The 18,023-nt window shown below is 43.0% G+C and overlaps 1 protein-coding gene and 1 long non-coding RNA gene across 3 annotated transcripts in view; one reads left to right on the forward strand and one right to left on the reverse strand.

The window, feature by feature from the left end:
• SGCD (sarcoglycan delta) overlaps window positions 1-18,023 on the forward strand; it is a 910,180-nt gene that overhangs the window by 813,473 nt on the left and 78,684 nt on the right. The window lies entirely within an intron of this gene.
• LOC113264010 (uncharacterized) overlaps window positions 15,352-18,023 on the reverse strand; it is a 193,141-nt gene continuing 190,469 nt past the window's right edge. The window contains exon 6 of the long non-coding RNA XR_007191186.2: window positions 15,352-16,483. This is a non-coding gene — a long non-coding RNA (uncharacterized LOC113264010). The remainder of the gene's footprint in view (window positions 16,484-18,023) is intronic.

Here is an 18,023-nt window from a genome sequence, read left to right on the forward strand (position 1 = left end):
ACTGGAGGTAGGGAATGTTGATGCCATCGTCGGCCAAGGTTTGTTGGAAGCTAATGTCCTGGGACATGTTTAGATGTCCCAGGCTCTCCTTAGATGTTATCCGGTGTTAGGGACCTAGGACAAACTCAGAGAATGATGAACTTTCTAGCTTCTCCCTTGAAGTGGGAACATAGCTTCTTTGGCTTCGTCAGAAATGGGGCCTGGCAGAAAAACAGCAGAGAAGGAGCTATTCTAAAATGGAGTCCCTTCAGCTTCCCTACCTCACTTGTAGCCATGAAGAATTCAGCGAACCCTGGCTTTCTTCATTTCTTGTAGTGCCTTTAACTAAAACCCACCATAAATCATCATAAATAACATTGCGTATTTAATAGTAGACATCAAACATTAGCAAATGTGTTCGCATTTGCACGAGCCGCATCGACTCTTCCACGATGCAGCCCCAAGAGCTGGGTCTTGCTCGAACAGCAACAGCCACTTTAGAGCTTGTGTTTCCCTGAACAGAAGCACCTTCTCAGTAAGTGGGGGCTATATCACCTCAGGACGAAGCCCCTGGCATTCTCGCAAAGCCTGTAAGGCTTTGTAAATATAGGGAAAGAAATTGGGCAGAGGAAGAGGATAATTGGTGGAGAGAGAGAACATTTTCTTATCAAATCCCATAGCTAGGGGGCTGCAGTTTTCACACTATGCACTACATTTCACATTATCCACTGCATGCCAAGGCTTTTCTTTTCCCTAGAAAGTTGCTTCCGTCTCAGGGCTGCTACCTGCCAGAAGTTACCTGACTCTCTGTCAGCTAGATCCTCCGTTTCATGTTAGGTACTAAAGCTGGAATCTTTTCAGCAAATCCACCCAAGGAAACCTGTGTTTTCGGACTCTGAGAGCAAGCTCATTCTCTGAGAATGCAGTGAGTCCTCGTGTGTGTGATGTGAGAGCCCTTTTGAAACAAGCTAATACATGGGCTGGTTCCCTCTTTTCACAGACCTCTTTAGGAGTAGGGTTCTTCTTAACACAACTAGTCGGTAATTAGTGCCCATCAGTCCAAAGAAAAGAGAAGCTGACCTAGGGGTACCTGGGTCGCTGACCTAGGGGTGCCTGGGTCGCTCAGTCGGTTAAGCACCGGACTCTTGATTTGGGCTCAGGTCATGATATCAGAGTTGTGAGACCCTCCCTGCCCCAAATAAATAAGTAAAATCTTTAAAAAGTAAATTTAAAAAATAATAATAAGTAAAAACTAAAAGAAACTGACCTCTAAATATAATACAGTCCTCCCCCCCCTCCCCCCCGCCACCATGGAATAAGCTCTCCATTCCCTGGAAGGCATGGAAAATTTAAGTCAAGAATTTAGGCTAACTTTGCTTTAAACAGAAAACTAAATCTTCTGTGGATAAAAACAAACCCAACCCACATAAACAAACAAAAGACAACTCTCCAAGCATCAGCCCACTTTAGAGATCCATACTCTGAAAAATTGAGGATAGATGATTTGCTCATATAATGCAATAGCTGTACTTACGGTCATCTGGAGACCCTATGGAAAACCCTAGAAACTTGCCTTAGAAAAAATTGCATCTCCAAAATTACAAGTGAATCTCCTAAGTGCAGCAAATAAGGAGTTCTGGTAGTTGCTGCGTTTCTACGGTTTATTCTAAAGTTGTAGGCATATTCTATAGAGACTGGAAGTAACATTTTCTTACGGGAAACATAAAATCGCTTTACTATGTAATTCTACAACTGGCTTTTTCTTTGCCCCTATTCCAGTTGTGGTGCTGGTTGATAGCCTGAAGTGAGTCAGGGCCTAGAATGTGATAATTAGCCCCTTCATCCTTATGATTTTTTTTTTAATTTAATGGCACTCTGTGGGAGAATCTGTGACTAACTGAAACACAGTCCAGTGTAGTAGAAACATTCGCCCAGACCACTGCGTCTGGATGTTTCCCATTTGTCAACCGATGGTGCCACATTTCACTCTGGGCTCTGGAATGGTATTGACCTCGGATATTGAATAAGTAGGTGACGCACCTGGTGACTGTGTGTTCTGGCCTCTGGCTTTACAGTTGGAATCAGTGGTACTGACCCAGCTCATTTGTGCCGGCATGGCTTCTAGTTTTAGGAACACAGAATAATCTAAGGCAGATCCCTGGATTTGTGCCAGAGGGTAGCACTGAGTGCATGTGTAGGTGAGGCAGAAGTGGTTCACTTCTCAGCACAACAGAGGTGGGGGAGTATCGAGCTGGGAGACAGAGGCCTACAGCAAGCACGCTAGGTAGCCTTGAGCTAATCCTGGAGCCCTAATGTCTGTACAAATCCAGGTCAGTTTCGGCTCCAAACTTTAGGCTCACATTATTCTAACTTTTATTTTAAAATAATTTTAGATTAAAAAAAGTATTGCAATATTCATACAGATTATTCCTCCATAGGCTTTGCCTGGTATTTCTGATGGTAACATTTTATATACCCGTGGTATGTTTATCAAAACTAAAAAATTAACATTGTAGCCCCATAATACTTTATGTAAGATCTGCTTAAAAGGATGCAATCACCTGAATGCCTTACAGATCCAGAAAATATGCAAAAAAGGAGTTTAACAGAAAAGTTATTTGTTGAGACATGAATTAATGGATCTTGAAAACTCCCACGGCAGTTAAGTTGGAATGTTTTTCATGAGAGGTGTTTTGTTTTGTTTTTTTTTAAATAATATTCTCTACCCGGATTTTCTTGGTCTTACCTATCAATGGGAAGCAAATTGAGTTAAAGGACTACAGGTCATTTATACATAGCCATCTTCTGCAACGAACAAGCAAAAAGTAAATCCATCCATGTCCTTCACTTACCAAAAAATCAAATGTGGGAAATACCATTTATTTTAGAGATCTGCTCTGTTGGAATAACTTGTTTCTTCCAATGTCTGTTTTGGCTTTGGAAGGTTTTTTGTTTGTTCTCTTGGTCTTTCTTGTTTGCTTGTTAATGAGAAGCAAATTTTAGGCCTCCCGCATATCTTCTTAGAAGATCTCAACCCTCAGCTCAAAAAGTGGTAGCTTCCTCTCTGCTAGAGTTTCAAGTTTTGGTTCACTGCTCTCCTTTTCGGAGTTACTATAGTTACTGTATTCACAGTGTTTGCTTAAGATGTTTGTAAATAATCCAGGGTTGAGTTGAAAATCACAAAAGAGGATTGCTTCTCTCCAGACAAATAATGAGTGTTAGCAAGGTCTGAGCCCAACATCCGATTCGGGCGGTTTGTTGAGTTTGCCCCTGCAGGACAGTTCTGAAATAATGACATGTTGCTCTAGATTCAAGACTCTACTGAAAATATCTACCGGCCACTATGTCTCTCTCTTAAAATCAGAAAAACTAACTTGGAATAGAAACTGGATGTTAATAAATTCACGAGCCGAAATTCACAATCGGAATATATTAAATGTTCGCTTGTTCATTATTTCTTTTTCCTGGTGTCTGTATATATAAAGACAAATGGAAAAATCCCTGATCTCAGGCTGTGCATGATCTGAGACAGGAAATAGGCCATTTAGTTTTGCATATGTATTTTCTCTAAGAACAGAAGCTACCTTTGAATGCCTACCTTGCTCTAAGGATTCTTTTCAACTGTGAAGCTTCCCTGTAAGATTCTGATCCTACAAGAATAGGAAATAGACTGTGAAATCTTATTTCCCAGGCATATGCCAGGGCAAATGTAAAAAATAGGAGGTAACATAGACCACTGAACACATACAGCCACCTCTGTTCCTCTAGATATCACTAAAAGCTTGGAAGGAACCACAAAAGAGCAAGAAGCCAAAAGGTCTTTATAAAAGAATTCTTCATCAGCTAATGTGCAGACATGCTCTGACTCTGCATACAGTTATGACAAGGGTGATGACCTGATTTCCATTTCATCACAGCTCAGGGAACTGTTTGCCAGGTTTTTTGGGTTTTCTTTTCTTTTCTTTCTTTCTTTTTTTTTTTTTTTTTTTTTTTTTGACACTTACTAGGAGTCGAGGCATCTGTTAAATACTTGGAATACAGAGATAAATAAATGAGCACTCAACTAGTTTGTAGTTGAGGAGAATAAGATAGAAGGCACCCCAGAATACAAGGTGACATAATAAGCGATAGAATAGATGTATGAACAAAGTCAGAGGAAACACTGGGGATGACACGCAGATTCTACCTGAGAGGGTGAGGCTGCCCGAGGGAAGAGACATTTTAGTCGTATGATGAAAGAAAAAAAACAGTAAGTAAGCCTCAGAATTTAAAAACCGTAGTTTCCTAGGTCCACTTAATGCAAGGACAAGCAGGCCAATGGATTTCTGCAGCTCCCAAGAATATTACCGTGTCATTTCCAAAAATGAGGTTCTATAATTTCCTTATGACAATTGTGTTCTTTAACAAATCATGTGAAGGCAATCTCAAATATGATCACAGAAGACTTTAATGATTCTAACAAATTTCCAAGTTCAGTACATAACCTCATTCAGAACTGAAAGAGTCACTAATATCAAACCCATTCTGCAGCCCCAAATAAATAAGGCATTTCTTTGTTACTGTGGATTCCCCTCCCCCCACAACATTACCAGAGTTTTAATAATAAAGCAGAAAGATTCAAAGATGTATCTGGTACTCTGAACATGCACTTGAATATTCTGTAGGATTTTTTTTAATGGATACATACTAATCTGAACACCTTTAGAAATGTGTGAGATTTAAAGTCTGTGTATATCACAGGAAAACAAGGATTAGACAGCACTTCCAAGTTGACAAAAATGAATTATTTCTTTAAATTTATTTTAAAATGGCTCTAGCCAACTAAATATTTATTTGATTCTCAGTGATTTATAAATCGAAGCTACCAGAACAGTCTTTCAAAGCATCACAGTTCAGTTAATACTTGGTAATACTTCTCCCTTCCCTTGTCCCTCTCAAAAGTCACAATAGCAAATTTGGAGAGGCAGACTGATTTTTGAATTATATAAATATAATATTTATATTTATTTTATACACATGCATATGTACATATATTAAAACACATATACACATACATATGTATTTTACATATATAGGGATATAGAGAGATTGACAGAGACACAGAGAGAGAGAGAGAGAAGGGAAGGAGAGGGGCTATATATTGTGCTCAGAAGCTGTGGGTACACGGGATATAGGGCAATACTATTATGAAAGAAATCTTTAAATTTTCTCCTCTTTCAACATTTTGTAGACATGTTCGGTACCTATTTTGCATGTATGAGCTTCACAATTAATCACAGAGCATGAACATTGAAGTGATTCAAAGGAGAAATGAAAATGTGTAGTGTGGCCCAATAATATCACAGGTGCTCAAGGGCTTTCCAAAATAGGAGTCGAGAAGCAGTGTCCGTGTAGATCAAGAGCCGTGCTTTGAAGGTGTCCTGCACTGGGCTTAAGTTTGGCCGCAAAGCCTCTCTGTCTTGCGAACTTGGGCAAGTCTCCTGAGCTCTCCTCACCCAGTGCCTAGAACATGGGGAAAGCTCAGTGGACATTAATTCAGCAAATGTCAGCTCCCAGGAGGAGCAAGCAGCTCATTTTCGTGGGGCTCCGGTCCTCAGACAGGAGTTCCCAGAGTTCCCAGAGTTTTCAATTTCATCAGCCAGTGAGAAGTTGGTGAAACCATGGTGACCAACAGCTCTTTTTCCGTGAAGGACAAAACCAAAAAGCTGTTGTGTACCTGCATCTACTATGAACAACATTTTATATGAAAGCGTAAGGCTATTTCACCAACAGAGTAGAGAGGGCATAGACTTAGAATAGAAGACAGCCCATGAGTCCCATGCCTTGAACTGTTTGAGCGTGTCATCGTGCTGCGTCCATTTCCTCATTTTGCCAGAGACACTAGTGACTGTGTCAACTCCTCACTCATCCGGCAGTGCCCGCCCAGAAAAACATGACTGTCTGAAAGCCACAGGCGAGGGCTTAAAGAAATCCCCCTGCTCTAACCTTGTCTTGTTTGAAAACCCACAGTAAGACTTCTTGCCCATCTCTCAAGACCCATGAGTCCATATATATGTCCCTTTCCTCCCTCTTTGCCTTCCTCCTGCGTTCCAGCATCCTCTCATCCTTTCCTTTATTTCATTAATATCAATACATAGTCTGAATTTACCTACATATTTTTTTTCTCCCTTAGCCCCACCTTTCTCTAGGTGCCCTTTCACCACGGTTCTCTTAGGATACAGAAGGAGAAACAAAAGGGGTAAAGGAATAGGGAGGCTGCGGTATTGGAGGTTATTTCCGTCTTTGCCTTTGCCTGCTTGATCAAAAGCTGCTGTTGTACGAAGGTGATCGAGAGGATATTGTAAAGCTACCAAACCTAGGCATCCCACAGGCGTCTCCTCCGTACAGTATCATTCTGCCATTTGAAGCCAGGGAGGGATAAATGGAAGATAATATCATGGGGAACAAGGAGTCTAGGACATAGAGCAAGTCCCACCCCGACAGGGAGAGGAAGTTGAAAACCCATCTCTTCTGATCTCTGGTGACCTGTAGGAAGAAGATAGGAAATGAAGGGAAAGCAAGTGGTAAAATATATAGCCTGGTGACCTTTATTCTCTGAGTCACGGAGGGAGGAGACCAGTTAGATTTCAAGGAAAGTCAGAAGCAAAGGGTCATCGTGCATTTTCTTTTGGGACTCAAGGAAGGAACCAACTTTCAGGGTGAACTGTCATGTGGCTGGAGAGGAAGAAGGGACTTGGGTCAGCACTCTCAAATCTCCTTCAGCTCCTGGGGGAGAGGGGGATGCCAGTACAGGAAAGAATCCACGTGGTCTCCCTTTGAGCAAGGCAGATGGCTAACGATGGTGGTGCAGGCTGGCAGGCTCTTGGGCAGCTTCCCTGCAGGGGACTGAGGACTCTCGAGCAGACAGTCCAGTTTGGGGTGTGGTGGAAAACATACCCAGACCTCAGGGCCTGCAAACCCCACTAAGACCTGGCTCAGCAGACCCTACGTGAGCACAGTGAGAAATAACCAGAATTCACCCACGGAGGGCTTAGAAGTGTGGGCTGCCAGCCAGATGCCAGTCAGAAACACATCTCCTGGAATGTGAATCTTCTTTGTTCCTGTCACCAGGATGTCCCATAACCCCTGTCCCCCCATTTCTGTTATGATATCCTAAAGAGGGAGAAGATCATTATTTATCCTCACGAGAAAGTTAAAACTTTTTAATCCCAGGGAAAAAAAGCCACGATAAATTTAGTTTTTCCTAACCATCCACAAGGATAAGTTGGAGAGAAAAATTAGGTAAGAACAATAAAGAAGTGCCCTTTGCTTTCCCTGATGAACACAATTCATAAATTGGGCGGCCTACAATATTATACCAATCACAACATCTTAGCTGACTGCCGGGCTTCAAAGGCCTTGAGTGTTCCGCTCTGTGTCTTGTAGGGACCATTGGGTATGATCCAAAGGAAAAAAAAAAAAAAAAAAAAGCTTTCAGAATCCATCATCAGGTACCTGCTATCAGTGATTTCGTTTCCTGTAAGTCTTGAACTAGCATTGATTGAAACTATAGTCCAGCCCTGATGCTTGACACATACGCCCCGGAAGTGTTCCTAGATTTGTAATCTTTTAAGCCAACAAAATACTGAAGGAAATGCCTTAATAGCCAAAACCTTTCACATGTCTCTCCAAACGATTCCCAGGCTATCTCTGATAGCTAAAGCCATCAGGCACATGGAGTGAGGCCTCTTAGGGCCTAAGTGATTGTCCCTTAATGGCTGGCCCGTTTTCCTCTGAACTGGAGAAAGGCAACGTGACACATCATTATGATGTAGGACAAGTGGCTTTTATTTAAAAGTTAAAATTCTAGGGGCGCCTGGGTGGCACAGCGGTTAAGCGTCTGCCTTTGGCTCAGGGCGTGATCCCGGCGATCTGGGACCGAGCCCCACATCAGGCTCTTCTGCTATGAGCCTGCTTCTTCCTCTCCCACTCCCCCTGCTTGTGTTCCCTCTCTCGCTGGCTGTCTCTATCTCTGTCGAATAAATAAATAAAATCTTAAAAAATAAATAAATAAATAAAAGTTAAAATTCTATCCTTTAAGTTAATTTTTAATGTAAGGGTTTAAAAAATGAAAAAAAAAAGTGTTTGAAAGATAAACTCATAATGGCGAGGGGGAAGTATAAAATTGCACTTCCCTGTTGTCTAGGCAGGCATGGTATCATAAATTAAGTGCTAGCTCTCAGTCTCTTAGAACAGAATGGGCATACGTGTATGTTTGCCAAAATTCCTGAGTTGGGACTACCTTCTGCCTCAAAAAGAGCACTGTGACTTTATTATTGTTTTTATCTTGATTAAAATGTCAGCAGCTGCCATTTACTATGTAAAGTGTGTGGGGTAGATTGTTCTCTTATTCTTAAAAAACACACAATTGCTTTTGAATCTCCGTTTTTTTCCCCTCAGTAGGATGGCCCTGCTGGGTGCATAGACAGAAAATCTTGCTTAATTACACCCTTCATGATTTTGGCTTGAAGCCAGCGTTGTTTTATTCCAGTTATAACCTTTTCAAAACAAAGAGTAATGGGAGTTGAAAGGAACAAGCTGACAACAGTTTTTTTACCTGAAATAAGTTGAGAACTAGAAGTGAATCACAATAAAAAAAAAAAAATCAGCCAACGGATATCATTTTTTTTCTTACTCCAGAGTTTTCCATGGTTTGTTAGAATAGAATATAAATGAGATCGAGACCATCAGATCTCAGAGACAACTCTGTAATCTCGCTGGATTTCCTGGCCATGGACTATGGGCCAGCTTGGGCCAAATGTCACTCGCTTGTTTGCTGTCCTTCAGTGGCTCCCATGGGCTTGAAGATGAAATTTCAAAACCACAGCACTCACCAGTCACCTTCAAGCGGTCGATGTGGCCCTGGGTGATGTCCTGGCTTCTCATCTCCTGTCACCCTTGCCGCCCTTCCAACCTTTTCTCGGTTTTGTTTCTCCCTCTGCTCTTCTCCTCTCTGTGGGCCTTCCTCCCATTGAACTTGTAATTCCCGCGCTCACATTGCAATTTCTAAATGTGCTTTACTCTGTAGTGGTTCCCTTCTCTAATACCCTGTATTAATTTCACAGATGTACTATCTCCTCTTTACTTTTTGATTATGTTAGTGATTGTTTCAAATTTCTTCTCTTCTCTGCTTTTTAAAATTGTGATTCAGGTCTCTGGCTTTTTGATTGGGACTTTTTTCAAATGGCTGGTGATTCTCAGATGTCTGTTTTTAAGACTGAAGCACTAAGAATCTTTTGGCACATTTTGTGTGCATGAATGCAGCTTGTTGGATGGTCGGCTTCGAGGTAGGATGGTCAGGCTGGGATTTTTAGGTGAGTGACCCCAAATATGAGAATCTGTATGCCTTTTCTCTTGGACTGGTCGGTTTCCCAGGACACTGCTTAGTGTCCTAATCCCTTGCTAGGGATGAACCTGGTGGCCAGTATGTTCAGGTCGAGCCTACAAGGTCTTCTTCAGTATGTAGGTTTTCACTTCATTCCCTGTTTTGGGGACAGCACTGCCACCCTTAGCTGTCCTTGTCTCCCAGAACCCAGAATTCAGGTCTTCCCTAATCAGTGTCCTAGTCTGTTTGGGCTGCTCTAATAGGACAGCATAGACTGGATGGCTTATAGACGACAGAAATTTATTTTTCACAGTTCTGAAGGCTGGAAAGTCCAAGACCAAGATGCTGGCGGGTTCCTGTTGAGGGTGGCTTCCTGCTTCATAGGCGGCCATCTTCTTGCTGTGTGTTCACATGGCAGAAGTGGCTAGGGAACTCTGGAGTCCCTTTTATAACAGCACCGATCTCATTCATGAGGGCTCCACCTAATCACCTCCCAAAGGCCCCACTTCCTGTCACCATCACATTAAGGATTAGGATTTCAACATGTGAATGGGGGGGGGGGGGAGGACACAAACATTTAGTCCATGACCGTAAGGGTGTCCTGGTCACCTGGGTGTATACAGTGGAGAAACAGCCTAGGAGTCTGGCAGTTTTGCACGGAGCCCTCAACCCGACTTCTGATTGCAGTTCCACCAGACTCTCACAGCCACAGAGGCGCTGGCTGGTTTCTGTTCCTGCACCTGGCAAGGATTATGCAGCTTGAGCTCGCTCTTGGCTTGGTCTTCAGCAAACCCACAGGCTCTTAGCTTTCAGCTTTCTGTCATCTGCTAATGAAGTCACTATTTGTGGTTTGCTTTTCAACTCCCAAAACTCGGTCGTTATCTTTCTTCCACCTGTGCTGCTTCTCTTTTTCTTTGTCCTTGTGGGTCTGTGCCTTTTGGGGGTCCTTTTACAATCATTGCATTAGCATTTCAGGGAGGAACAAAGGTAATCTGTGTGTGGAGTTCAGTCAGAAGTCCTCTCTCCTCCGTTTGTAGGCTTCACGCATTCTCCCTTTTCTTTGTTTCACCCAGAGTGACTTGGAGCCTTGTGATTCTCCTGTCTTGAAATATTCTTTGTACTCTCTTTCTACATAACCATGTTTCCACTCTCAGCTTAAACTGCCCTTCTTAAGGAAACCCTTTTGGGCACACCCCCGGCTCATATGGCCTACCTGTTACAAACACACATAGCCCTGGGGTGCCTGGGTGGCTCAGTTGGTCAAGCATCTGCCTTCAGCTCAGGTCATGATCTCAGGGTCCTGGGATGGAGTCCTGCATCAGGCTCCCTGCTCAGTGGGGAGTCTGCTTCTCCCTCTCCTTCTGCCCTTGCCCCCTGCTCATGCTCACTCTTTCTCTCTCTCTCTCCCTGTCAAATAAATAAATAAAATCTTAAACACACACACACACACACACACAGCCCCTCCACTTCTTCCTTTTGGGATTCACTGGCTAAGATGTCTTCCCCATTGGCCATTGCCCACAACCAAAAAGAGGTTTAGGCTAGATGGATCATGACAAATGTATTCTCTCCAAAAGTGTGTTAGGCCAGCAAACACATGACTAATTGCCTCTATCACATTCGTTTGTCAAGGAGAGCCATCAGAGTCTCCTGGAGCCTCTTATTATCCCTTGCCTCTCTTCTGGCCATACCAAGTCATTTCCAAAAGAGAATAATTCATTCCTCTTTCTCTTGCAGTTTCAAAACTTTAGATTTCTTTTTCACCCATGAGCTGTACAATAGTCACAGCCCAGCAGAACTGTGCTTACCTGAAGTCTCCAGCCTGCAGTTCCCATTCATTCTCTCAACCATGGTGATTATCATTCCTAGAGGAAAGTGAAGTCCCCTTTTACCCAGTTATGCATGTCGTCACTTCCTATTCACCAAGGGAAATGAGTTTCCAAGTCTTGAGGGGTTTTTTTTGTTGTTTTTTGTTTTTTTCAAAAATAGAACCTGAGTCATGAATGATTATTTTCCTGGCCTGGCATCTGAGCTCAGGAACACTCACTCCAGAATAACAGCACAGAGCAATTTGCATCCCTTGACAATCCAAGCGCCATACCCCTAACCTTGAATAGAACATAGATGCTAATAAATTCAGGGTCTTAAATGTGAATTATAGTCATTTCACACTTCGTGGCAGCTTCATGCTGAAGAAATAGCTTAAACCTTAATTATAATGCTTGTCCCTTCATTAACTGCAGATGACATTCCTCAGATAGATTTTTGCAATGACATCTGAGGAAAGGAGTTCAGAAACTTATTAGTTATTCATGATGGAGAATATTGACTGTGTGCTGATTAAAGGAAAGTGTTGACACCCTTCTTAACATGATGCATCTGTCTATTAGTGTATGGTTCTCCCTGTGGTCCTCATGGAAAGCTCTTTGGGAAATGAGGAAAACACCCTTCAGCCTTTGAGAGCAAATGTCTATAGAAAATGTGCTTGACGAGTGGGATTAAGATGGAGGGCAGGAGGCATCAGGCCTCCCTGATTACCCACCCCCGCGAATGACTGGGCTTCGCGTTGCGGACCGTTTGTTAGACGCAACCATAACAGGTCGGACACACCCCCGTCGCGGCACTTGGGGAGCTATTGCAATGCATTCAGTCCTCCAGTGGCTCATTCCGAAGCTCGGAGTCAGTTCTTAGAGAACGATGTATGGAAGGTTTTGCCTCCTGTCCATAATAACACTAGACCTTGAGTCATGCGGTGGCTAAATTAAGTGAATAGGTCTTCCTCTCTCTGGGCAAGGTGTGATATTCTTACAAAAAGAGAGTTTTGCTACTTATTCCGATGATCTAGAATGCCTAAGGAGTGAGGGCAGTAGAGCCCAAAGTGAGATCGTGCAAAAGAAGAAAGCAGTTTCTAATTCTCCGAAGTGGTAAATTATCTCCCTTGGTAGTCACGAGCTTCTCACCACTGAGAAACTCAAGGTGAGGGGGACTGTCATACCAAGACTATTGTAGAGGTGTGTCATGTGTCAGAAGGAGGGAATATTTTAACTAGATGCCCTTTCAGATCTGCTGTTACGTCGAGATTCTAAGACTCGGGTTCAGAGTAGTGCTCATGGATCTGATTTTACCAGGGACCTTTTATTACATTTAAATTCTTTTAAAAGCTGTACTCAGTGATCTGACCTTGACTATAACCTCGAAGGACGGTCTGTGGCCAACATGGATTGATTCCTTTTTGTCTTTCCTTGTACTTCGGGTGTTTGGAGAACAATTCAAATTCTTCAGATTCTTCAGTGCTTTGTAAATTTCAGAGCATTTTCACAAATATTCCTTCGAAACTTCCTAATGTCGGACAAGAGGGCTTGACCGCCTCCCCTTGTACAGATGAGGAGACTGACGGGTTAACAAACACCACCTCTCTTGTGTGATGGAAAGACCCTCTCCCTTCTCAGAGCTCACTGAGATTTTGAGGTGTTAGTGTGAGGGTGGGCGGAACTCGAGAGCGTGACCGCTGGACCCTAGATCCCGGCTTTGTCCCCTGCTAGGCTGTGCTTCTGGACAAGGTTTCAAAACCTCTTGTTCAGTTCCCTCATTTGTGAACGGGGGAGAAGGACAGCACCAAACTGAGAAGGACTTGTGGGAGCCAAATGGCATGACACCCACGAACAACTTCTACCATTAACTGGAATGCAGGGCTCAGACGTTGGTTTCAGGGACTTTGGTGTTGAAGCAACAGATTATTACCCGTTCTTGATTATGGCCAAGAGATCTGTCCCATTGAGGGGATAATTTTGCTCTATCCTTTGCCTCCCATAGAGAATGGTCAGCCGTGGGTTAATAGCCTATTTTGTACAAGTCACTATAATCAAACAATTAAGGTGTGAGACAATCAAATTGACCAATATTAACAGTGAACCTTAACCCAGCTTTTGAAGTTTTCTTAGAGCAAAATCGTTACTTGCCATTAATATGAAGCCATGAGAGAGGCACACCTTGTCCTAAGGAAAGGAAAACTGAGACTTAGCACTACACAGACACGATGAAGTGGTAAGCGTTGTGGTTATGGGTGAAAAAATAAGTGTTTTAAGCACTCAGAGCCCAAATAGCTTTTGAACTTTTTCTGAATTTAGTTGCAATATGGTGAGGAACAGGGATGGAAACATTGTTTAAAAAGGAGAAAAACAATAGCGCTTAAATACCAAAATGTTTAAAAGTCTACTAACTCCTGGGGCTCCTGGGTAGCTCGGTCAGTTAAGCTTCTGACTCTTTGTTGACTCTTGGTTTCAGCTCAGGTCGTGATCTCAGGGTCATGAGATCGAGCCCCCCCCCCCCCCCCACATAGGTGGCTCTGCACTTAGTGAGGAGTCTGAGATTCTTTCCATCCCTCTCCCTCCGCCTCTCCCCCTGCCACAAGCGCACGCGTGCTCTCTCTCTCTCAAAAAAAAAAAAAAAAAAATCCACTAACTCTCACACCATACTGACCAAAATACCCCCCCTCCTAGCTTCTTCAGCCATCTCTGGAAAGGAGACATAGGCTTCGACCAGCTTTCCTGGAGGACAGACACATCCAGACAGAAAATCCCAGAAACAAGAAGCCTCATCTGGGTACCTTTCATCTTGATTGTCGAATGCCACCAGGAATCAATGGCTTTCTCCTAACCCCAGCAGGGGAATGAAAGGACACATGAAATCCTAATGAGGTTTCTTTCCTAATTTTTCACATTGACTCTTTTGTATCATCCTAGAGCTCACCTCTTTATCTTTACATACATTCATAAAGGTTTGCTCTTCCATTAAATTGCATCCTTCTGAGGTCTAGTGTTTCCTTCCCCTTGAAGGCCAGAATGGGTCCCTGTTTGTCACGTTGGCTTACATGGATTTTTATCTCATCACCATAGTTTACTCTCGTTGAACACATGCCTCTTACTGGCAACCCATCGCCGGGCCAGATGAACCTGCAAGATGGAGTGGGTGCTGTGGTTTTTCTAGTGGAATTAATTCTCTTGGGTAATGATAGTTAGTTAGACACTGCTGTGGCTGTGAAAAGCAAACCTCGGCAGTAATTTTCAAAGGGCTGGCATCACCCAACCAGACACTACTAAGGAAGTCTAGCAGATGAATAGTACACAGGTTGAAATGCTGTTTCCATGTGTTCTCTGGAGTAGCATTAAGAAGGAGCTAAAAGGTATTAGCCTCGAGCAATGCTGATCCTTTGGTTCACCAACACTCCCATATTCCAGCAGAAAAAACTTGCTAAGATCTGGGGATACCGCCTACAAAGTAGGACAGTGGGAAGCAGGCTGAGTGCCATTTCATAAGTTGAACCCATTCAGGAGTTTTTGAGATGACATTTGCTGCCAGAATCTGAACACGTCACTGGCTAAGGTTCTAGCTGGACCTGCTAGGCTCTATAAATGTAACCCACGTGAAATTATTCCTTCTACAAATACTCAAATGCCTGCTGTGCATTGGACATAGATGCCAGAGATATGATGATGACCAAGACAGGTATGGCCTTTGCCCTCATGGAGCTTGTTGTCTGGAAGGGGAGGCCTTGAATACCCAGACAAAGGGATCAGCATTTATGGAACACATTCCTATGCCTAGAACCAGCCTAGCTCCATTGTGTGTCTCCTCTCATTTAATCTTCACATAAAAAGAAGCACCTCTGGGAGGAAGCTCCGTAATCATCCCCATTTTCTGGATAAGGAACCAGAAACTCACAGAAGTTCAGGGTCTTGTACAAAGTGTTCAGGGAGCCAAGAAAAACCATCTCGCTTTGCCTGACTTTATACTCTTCCTGCTAAACCATACGACCATGCAAAAGGAATCTGCTCTCTCGAGGTGCCTGGGTGGCTCAGTCAGTTAAGTGTGCAGCTCCTGGTTTGGGCTCACAGCATGATCTCATGGGTTGTGGGATCAAGCCCTACGTCAGGCTCCCCACTCAACAGGGACTCTGCTTGAAGATTCTCTCCTTCTGCCTCTGTCCCTACTCTCCCTCCCTCCCTCTCTCTCTCTCAAATAAAAAAATAATTAAAAAGAATGTGCTCTCAGCTAGGGGACAAAAGGAATTTCGATGTCCATATTTCAGTTCTTATGTACCTTCAAGTGCATTTATTTAGGAAGGCTTTCAGATTTTCTGATCAGGAAAAGTAACTTGACACAGTAACAAAAGCCAGCGGTTCATCTTTCTGGCCGTTGCCTCAGTGATAATCTGCCACAAGGGAGACGTCTATTACAAACACAACCCCACTATGGGAAAAAACGCAGGAAGATACAGATCAATGAAATTTACTTTTCGGTCACAGCCAACTAACCCTTGAGCCTTATCTCGGAATGGAGATTTGTTAGAGCTCACCAGAAAGCAGGAATCACCACTCTTCATGGCCTTTTGTTTCATGTAATTATTATTATTGTTTTGTTATTATTTATTTTTTCTTTGTCTGCCTTACCGGATTGTAAACTCTAAGCCAGTGATTCTCAGCCTTCGCTTCATATTAAAGCCACCTGAGAAGGTGGAAAGAATCCCGACTCTTCTTCAGCATCCCAGAGCAATGAAATCCCATTCTCTAGAGGTGCCGCGGAAGTGTTGGTATTGTCTGGGGCATGCCTGGTGATGCTAGAGTGTAGCCACGGTTGAGCCCTGAGTTCCGAGGGGACAGGTCCTGTCTGGCGTGTCCTCATCGCTGTACATACTCTGAGTACGGTGAACTCTGAAACAGTGCCTCGCACTGTGTGGATACTCAGTAAATGTTTGCTAGATACGTGAGTAGGTGGAGAGATGGAAGGATGGGTGAGTGAGAGAATGAAGAAACTAATGATGATAACAATTACTGGAATCGAGTAAGTTCTTACAGGACCTGTTCGATAATAGCTTACAGTTGATCTTACAATAATTCAGTTTCTACATACTACTGTGCCAAAAGAAAAAAAATAGTCAGAGGTTTTAGATAAGTGTATGAAAAAGTAAACAGCAAACTGCAGGGTGCTCACATCATCTAGAAGTGGAATTCACATCGCCTTCCTTAATACTGCATTCATCTCCAGTCGTGGCACACTCCCATCTCGACAGTGCAGGCAGCCGTTACATCAAAGGTAATGGGTCATTATTATTTCTTCAGGGAATTCATTCAGTGAATCAGTCTGAAGGAAGCAAAGATAACAAAGAGGAAATTATAGTTTGTGTGGGGTGATATGATTGCTTGTAAACCCAGCAGTAGAAGGGAAATGTATGCAAGCCATTGGGAGTTCTTTCTCTGTCCTCCAAATGCAAAAAATGTGCAGAACCAGCAGTTTATGCCCTATTCACCTTTTAATTGGGGGTGGGAGAAAGATGCAGAAGTCTCTTCCACACCTGGGCAACCCACAATTTCCTCGTTACAGCCTTGATCCCACCCCTGGATACTTCTGTGGAATGCCGGTGCCACGTTGGACACACCAGGTTTTCTTCTAGCTCTTATCCGTGTAAAAGTTGAAGCAAGTATGTGTATATGATAGAGAGCAGTGGAGAAAGCATTTATATGGATTTCAGTTGATGTACCTACTGGAGCTTTATCAGTATGCTACTTGGAAGGCTGCTAATATCTGCCCTGTAATATCTGCTTACAAATGATTGTTGCAAAACTTTTTGACAGTTTGAGAAAACGTAATGCCCTTTCGAAGGTCCTCTGCCAAGTTTCCTTATGACGTCCAATCACCTCTGATTTTGAACTTCTCGTCGTGAATGTATTTGATTTAAGACTGAGTGCTGCCAATACACCATACGAGACTTTTGTACAGGTTAGAAAAAGGTGCCCCTTCCTCACGACGACACATCCATATGTCAGAAAATTGTCATAATATGGTGATTTTTTTTTAGAACTAAACACCATTGCTGTGTACTGGAAAATTACAAGTGCATAAACCCATGATGCCTGGGATTTGAATTGGCCCTCCACACATGCATACACATGTGTCACCCTTGAGCAGTGCACAACCTGCACACCACATACTCTGAAAGGGCATCTCCCCATTTTACTCAAGTTTTCTGTGTCATAACACATTGATTTAAATTTGTATCTCTGCATTTTTCATTTAATTTCCACCTGAAATACTACTCACACATGGCTCTGGTATATACAGATTTTACTAAAGTTTTTAAAAAGCAAAACACACTAAAATTCAATAGTACGTAAATATTCTTGTTCCCTAAAGTCCCCAGATCACATCTCCTCGTCTCGCTGTCTTCCTTCTACCTGCTGTCTCCCTCTCTGTCTTTCCTTCTTTCTGCTCTACTTTCTACTCCCCACCCCAGCTATCTGGATTCTGTCTGATGCCTATCAGTTAGTTGAATGATACTCTTGGTAACTCAAGTTCCTAGAGACCCATGCCCTTGGGATCTTGTCTTTCCCTCAAGCTTCATATCAAAATATCTTCCCAAACAAAGAAAATTCCTTCCCTAAGATAAATTCTGGAGCAAGCACTAAGATTTTTGTTTTTAATCTTGCCACATATATTAATCAGGAATTAGGAGTTGTTCAGTACGCAGCTGGTTTCTACTTAGTAAGCATTCTGCAGGCTCTAAGTAGGGAGGAACCGTTCAGGGAGGAGAATTCATAAGAGTCGAAGATGCAGAAGGCCCATGGCGCTTCCCGGGTCCAGTCCTGTCATGTTACGAACGGGGAAGTCTAGACCCAGAAAGAGA

The sequence above is a fragment of the Ursus arctos genome, unplaced genomic scaffold, assembly GCF_023065955.2.
Source record: "Ursus arctos isolate Adak ecotype North America unplaced genomic scaffold, UrsArc2.0 scaffold_15, whole genome shotgun sequence".
Taxonomy (NCBI): domain Eukaryota; kingdom Metazoa; phylum Chordata; class Mammalia; order Carnivora; family Ursidae; genus Ursus; species Ursus arctos.